Here is a 7,080-nt window from a genome sequence, read left to right as displayed (position 1 = left end):
TGAGACATTCTGGAACAAATGACAGAAATGGAAATAGACTGTGTTTAGTTAGGATTAGTAGATTAGGGACCAACATGAACAGGCTAACTGTCTAAAGGGGGCTGAGTGGAGGACACTATCTGGAAGTGGAGAATCTTGGCTAGAAGATGGAAAATGAGGGTATTTTATTTCCAGCGTCCTTAGGGGAAGTGGAGAGTTGACATACTCTAGGAAAGTACCTGTCATATGTGGATTTTTCCTTTATATATGGAAGAAGAAGGGGAAGCAGGAAAAGAAGGTTGCCTTTGTAATGTTAGGCTTCTTCCACGTCTTCCAGAAACCCTTTCTTATACATAAGAATGTATGGGAAAGTGTCACGAGTGAAAAGGCAGGCCAGCATTTGGAAAATGCCTATTTGATTCTTGTTATAGATTCAAAAAAAAAAATGTTAGTGCGGAACATTACTCTGCTAAATACTCTTCAGTGCTCATTTTGCCACCCTTATGGGTAGCCCTATGCCCTCAGAGATTCCCTAGAGACAGGTGCAGAGCAGCTTGGAGAATAAGAAGAATGTTGCTGAGTGCCCCTTTATTTAAGCTATTATATCCCATGGGATTTTCAATGGAAGAATGCAATCTGACTTTGGGAAATTACACATTTGTGAAGCTACGAACAGAATTTATCATGAGGTATGCTATCACAGTAGAAAAACACCTGAAAATATCCCCAGAGGTCTTTTAATAACCATTTGGAAATGGATTTTTTCTTTGAAGATGGGAAGATATGCTGTGTCTGTGTGTATGTATGTAATTATTCATCTATAAGAATTTAGTATTAATTCTCAAGTTAATTTAAAGATATCTAGCTAAGGGTAATTGGATGTATTTTTGTTGGTTTCTGCTACATAGGAAAATGTAGTTCTGCATTTTGAATAGTGGCCTATGAATCATAGAAGTGTTTCTTCTTTAATTAGAGAGATATTAAATACTGATCCCCATTCTGTCAATGCTGTTAATGAGTACATAACTGCTGGAATATTACATTTTAAAAGTATGGTGGAGGTCACTTATTTTTTAGAGAATATTTGTAATAATGAGCTGAATTTTCCTCTCAGCATTAAATTGCTTTATATGCGAAGCTAAATAGGAAATAAATATAATGAAGCCAAAGCTTATGTATTTACTTATGCATGATGCCAGGCTCTCCAAATCCCATATCTGCTTTATTAAATTGTAGATAGTATTTTCCCTTCACAAGTAATTTTAATTTGCTTAAAATCTTCATATGAGGTTATGATAAGAGATTACCAGAATGTTACAATTTTTTAAAGAACTGTATCACTTCATCTTTCATAAATACTAATTAAACAACTCAGCCTTACGTCAGTGCCAAGATTCATGTCAGCAGTTAGTACAACTTGTTATTGTAAGATTAGTTCTGGCACATTCCTTCCAGCACAGCAAGCAGTGGAATCCTGTGCAATACTGGGAGAAGTCATCTCTCTAGAGACTGCCAGTGGGTACCCAATAGGAGGGAAGGCTGCCTTCTTTAACAGGATTAAAAACTCTCTGCTGACATACTCCCCAACTGAATCATCTTGAACTATAAGTCTCACCACGCAGAAGGGATGAAAGTGTCACCCGTCACCCAAACTTCTCCCTTAACAACACCGCTAGGCCGTTTGTATTGTAGTATCTCTGCACTGGGGCTGGTGTGTGGCCATGGGGCTGGCTTAAGGATCCTTCTCTAGTCTAATTCTAAACACCTCCAGGCAGGTCAAGGTTCATTCACAACTGCAGTAATTGGCAATGATTTCCTGAATCCAGGGACATTGAATAAGGGGCTTGCTCCTTTGGGCAATTACTTGCTGTAATTGCCCATGTAAGGGAGACATGTAAGGGAGAGAAATGACCTTATTCTCTTTAGCTGGCATGTATACTGCTGCTGCAGGGGCTTTCACTGGGCTCTGCTTCAAGGGTTGCTGGTAGTAGGATCAGTGGCTAAATGTTACCATTTCGGTTAGTTATCAGTACATTAGTACTCAATAGAAAATTAAGTAGAAATTATATGTGGAAAAGCTAAAAATACACTTTAAACACATAGTTTCAGCAAATAAAACAAGAATGCAGGAAGTAATGCCATCTCATACACCTTGCAGAATTCAGTGCATGACTTTCGTCCAATGCTGAAATGTTATACTGGTGTACAAATACTGATATTTTAAGAGCTATCTACCATACTGCAGCTCCTTAGCAGAATTCTACAGCAAAAAAACTGCATAATTGTTCAGATTCCACAGTGGTTCAGCACAATGCTTTTTCAGTATAATTTATTTTATGGAGAATATTTGTGAAGCTTTAGAATATGTTGACAGGGAGATATGGCTAGACAATACTTCAAAACAATACAGAGATTGCTTGCCCAGTACTTCACTGTGAATAAGAAAGTATTCTTCCTTATTTCCCAATATGTTTAGATCCCGATTTTCAGGATGGTGTAAGCATTTGCATGCCCAGTTAGCATATGCAATTGCCACAAGTGCACATGAAAATGCGGTAGAATGTACACATAGGAGATGAAATACAGACTTGATGGATCACTGTACAGCTACAGTGATTCAGTGGCTAAAGCACTAACACAAAACTAGAGTTTAAGTGCATATTGTGATTCTGGAAACCATGCTGGCCTAAAAACTTGGACCTTCATTAGAAATGAAACATATGCTAATAGTTCTGTTTAGGCTACATATTTTTTTCTCTCTCTCTTTTCAATTCTTTTTTTTTTATTAGTTTTTTTTTATAAAGGCTTTGCATATCAACATACAAAACATTACTAAAGATCTTCTTTATCCTCCCACTTGCTACACTGAGTTGAAGTGAATTTCTGAAGCTCTGCCCTCAGTTTGGGTAGCTAGTCTGGACCATAGCAGCAATCCAGAGAAGAAAATCATTAGAGTACAAGATACACCGGTCAATCAATCACATTCATTAGGCTATACCATGATAGAAGACACATTTAGATTGTGTAATTTGGAATGAAATAATACTGAGAATCAACTACATCGAAGCAGATTCTGTGCTTGACCTTCTGTCCAAATGTGTGTTGGAAAGCAAACAGTTAACACTGAAGGCCGAGATACGTGCTTTCCAAGCATGTGTGGTTCTGTTCTGAGCATGCTAGTGTGTGGAAATGAGCTACAAACAGGAGAGATGACAGAACAATTTTCACCCTCTTCATCATATACTGAACATCTGACACTGGATTTCTTTACAGCAAGCAAAGCTGTGCTGTATGCTGCTACTTTCTGGCTGTGCCACATGTGCTGCACAGATGACAGACTGGTCCAAGCAGTATCTCCTCTGGAGAACCTGTTTGCACCATTCTTGGTAGGCTAATCAAGATTTTGGTCCACAGATGCATGAAAGCCTTTAAGTTTGTTAACATCACAGACTGGTGTGTGCTTCTTATCAATAGCTCATGATTTGACAGAATAGAGGAATGATGGAAGCAGAAGAAGGTTGAATAAGATGCTAGAAGTGAGGCAAGGAAAAGGTGTAAGAGGTCACCCAAGCTGTTAGCATACTAACTTTGTTCTGTTGTCTTATGTGCTGCCATATTAGCATTAAACAACATATTAGCATTGGATCCAGCCCCACAGCAGGACCCAAAGGTCCTCACTTGGTGCACCAGTCATCATCTTTGTCATTCATCCAAAATGGAAGAGTGCTATGATATTCTTTGCTTTATTTATATCTCCAAATGGGTAGGAAAGCTGTATCGCGAACATGTCCCTTTTATTGCTGAAATATGTAGAATTCCTATCCAAAGGAGAAACTACCATTATTAAATACCACAGATTTTTTTTTTATGAACTTCGAGGTGACTATAGCTGGAAAAGTCTCAAATTTTATCCCAAAGGGCACCTAGATGGGCGTTTTTTTTTTCTTTTTGAAAGTAGAGGGACAATTTGTTTATCCCCAGTCTATTCTTGGGTTGAGATCTCTTACTCTAATTGCACATATGGAAGGGCAACTGGGGACAAAGCAGTTGAGGGAAAGCTTTTAAACTCTTTAAAGGTTTCAGGGGGGTTTTGTTTGTTTGTTTGTTTGATGTATTTACTTTGAGGTCTATATATTGTAGCTTAGGCAACATGTCTTTTTACATGCAGAATGATATCCCAAGGATATGAGAGAGAGGAGGCTGAGAAAGGAGGCTAAAAAGAGAAATCAGTCTCATTAATATACAAGGAAGAGGTGGAGAAATTAATGATGAATCAGAAATTGCTGAAACAAGCTTGAAGTTCCTTGCTTCAGGCATTTTTGAGTTAGGAGTGCATAAACATTTTGTATAGGACATATGGAGGAAACAAAACTCTTATTTCCACTTGTATAATCACAAAATGTTGAACTAATTTATTTCAGTCTTAAAAAAAAAGAAAAAGCAAAATTGGCTGACACCAAGCATGAAATATTTTAATTCAAAAAATTCTTTTTCTGCACAAAGATTTTTAGAAGGAGTTATGAGCAACTGAGAAGGGGAATCTGAATGGGAAGTAGAACTTCACCTTTATGGATAGTGAAATCACTTAGATATAAGGTACTTGGTATAAACAATTTTCTTAAATTTAAAAAAATTTAAGTAATGCAATTTATTCTGTTCTTATGTTTAAATTAACTGCAACTTCAAGTGCATAATATGCATACCTGATAATATTGGGGCAGTAATATCAGACTACATTTAAAATACATAGCATTGTTTAGTCTGTTCATTTTATTGGTATATGACAAGTATTCAAATTTTTGGGTCTTACTAAAAGATGACTAAATAACTGGACTTCCACCAGAAAGCAATAATGAATTCTTTCCCGAAAGAAGATATTGTTGGTAATTATTCCAGAATGTTAACTGTTAAAGCATTCAATCTCAGAGATACTCTAATGAAGACAGAAGGTTTATATAGGCTTGGCTGATCCCCATGGTAACAGCCTTTCTACTGGGTTACCATAGGAATCGTAAAAGCCTTTATAAGCCTCCATTAATGGAGTACGTAGACTTTCCAGGCAGGCTGGAATATCTGCTAGAGGATATACCTCTAGTTGTTAACTATAAATATAATCAAATCTTGCTTTGGAGTGGTACCCATGTCTGCTTAACAAGCTATGCTCTTTATGTTAGAGTTGTATTAAGAGTTACCTGTGATATAAGAAAATGTGTAAGAAAGCTGAATGGACATGACAACTCATATATATGTATCCAATTTGCAAGGAAATGCAGGTTAAAAAAAAATTCTATTCAGCATTTCCTATACAGACTCAATACATTGCTTTTCACACTCCCGTGGTCATCTCAGTTCTAGTCAGTCTGTAGCTTTGCTGGACAGTAGTATACACATACACTCACCCTCCCTGCCCCCTTGCCCCCTGACCACCCAAAAAACAGCAAAATTCCAGCCAAATGAAACAGCAAAACTACCTAAAAGAAAAACAAAACAATAAAACAAAATAAAAGAAAGAAGAAAAACGAGAACGACTTCAGCTCTGTAAGAACTTCAAGACAGTTTTTGTTTGAAACTTCTAAATAATGTTCCTTGAAACTAATAACTGGTCACAAAAGCAGTAGTTCCTTGGGTAACTAGTCAGGATTTGCAGTTTGGTAACCTCCATTCTGAGGCTTTGTGAGAGTAGAGAAGTGTAGTGTAGTAGTGAAGTGAAGTGTAGTAACCATCCATATACCTACTTACTGGAGTTCATTTCATTCAAAAGACTTTGACAAATTAAAAAGTTTAAGTATAATCTTGTTTTTAATTAAGATTCCGGGATTAACATAGTGTCCTCTATACAGAGGAATCACGTTAATAAGATGACTTGTTAAGGAAATGTAGCCAACAACTTCAGGGCTTGTTTTTTCTAAACAAATGCTGGCTACAAGGCTTTCTACTGTAAAGCTGACAGCATCATAATGCTTTTATATTCTGCTTTCCACTTGGCTAAATTTCGTTGTACAGTTAGGGCTTATAAATCAGTGGAGCTGAATTGAAGGAAATGGTATTACGGGACAACACCAGCAGAGAATTTGGCCCTTGAGTTCCAGTTACCAAGACACCAGCTTTTACGTGTGTAAAGATCTCTACTAAAAGCAGAGGGACAACTTGCATATTTTGGTTAGGCATGTGCTTCATTGTCTTACCAGACAAAGAATTTGCTTCTGAATGGAGAAAATAAAGGCTTTGGAAAGCAAATACCAAAATATGATTGTTTTAGAACTGAGTTGGAATCACAGAAATAAAAATGTCAATATTTTGTGGTAAGATTACATAGATGATATGGTGAGATGCACAACAATTTTTAATATATGACTTCTTTCCGGAGCTGGTGAAAAGACATTATATTTTCTTTATGAAAATATTTGAATCAAGTCAAAATTGTCATTGATTTTACAAGTAGCAGAGATAGCAGTTTTTGGGATATTTTTGGACAGCCTAGTCCAAAGATGTTCTAGGCTTGCTCTCGCTAGTTATCCAAAAGCAGACAGAGAATTACACAGAAGAGATCTGTGTGAGAGAGTCTTATTTACAAGGAATAAATATATGAGGGAAAAAAATGATGATGAAAAATGTAGATGAACTAATAATGAAATCTTCTGTATATCCATAATTTAAAAGCTGAATTAATTGTTCTCTGCCAGTTATTTGCTCATTACGTAGAAGTTGAACCCATACTTTTCGTTCCATTTTGGGAATTGACTCAAGTCTCACAGGTGGTACCTGGAACATTAAAAGGTAGAATATCTTGTATGATGTGACCATATGAGCACTCTCCAAAGTCTCTCTCTTTAAAATTTAGGAGGCTTACTGATTTTGGAGGTGTGACTTTCTGAGACACGCACTATCTTTCCAAAGCAGACTGTTGCGGGAATACCTGGAACAGTACTTGAAAATATAGCCAGGAACAATTCATTGTATGGTTCAGCTACTCAGGTGTCCACTAATTGGAACAATGCAGCTTGAATTTCAATCATTTTGTTCTTCAATCAAGAAAACAAAGAGAAAGATCTTGCCCACTTGACATAGTTTTACTCACTATTATTTTATACTTTCTAAAAG

The sequence above is a fragment of the Nothoprocta perdicaria genome, unplaced genomic scaffold (genome assembly GCF_003342845.1).
Source record: "Nothoprocta perdicaria isolate Ctin4 unplaced genomic scaffold, notPer1 scaffold_351, whole genome shotgun sequence".
Taxonomy (NCBI): domain Eukaryota; kingdom Metazoa; phylum Chordata; class Aves; order Tinamiformes; family Tinamidae; genus Nothoprocta; species Nothoprocta perdicaria.
This window is presented reverse-complemented; position numbering follows the sequence as displayed.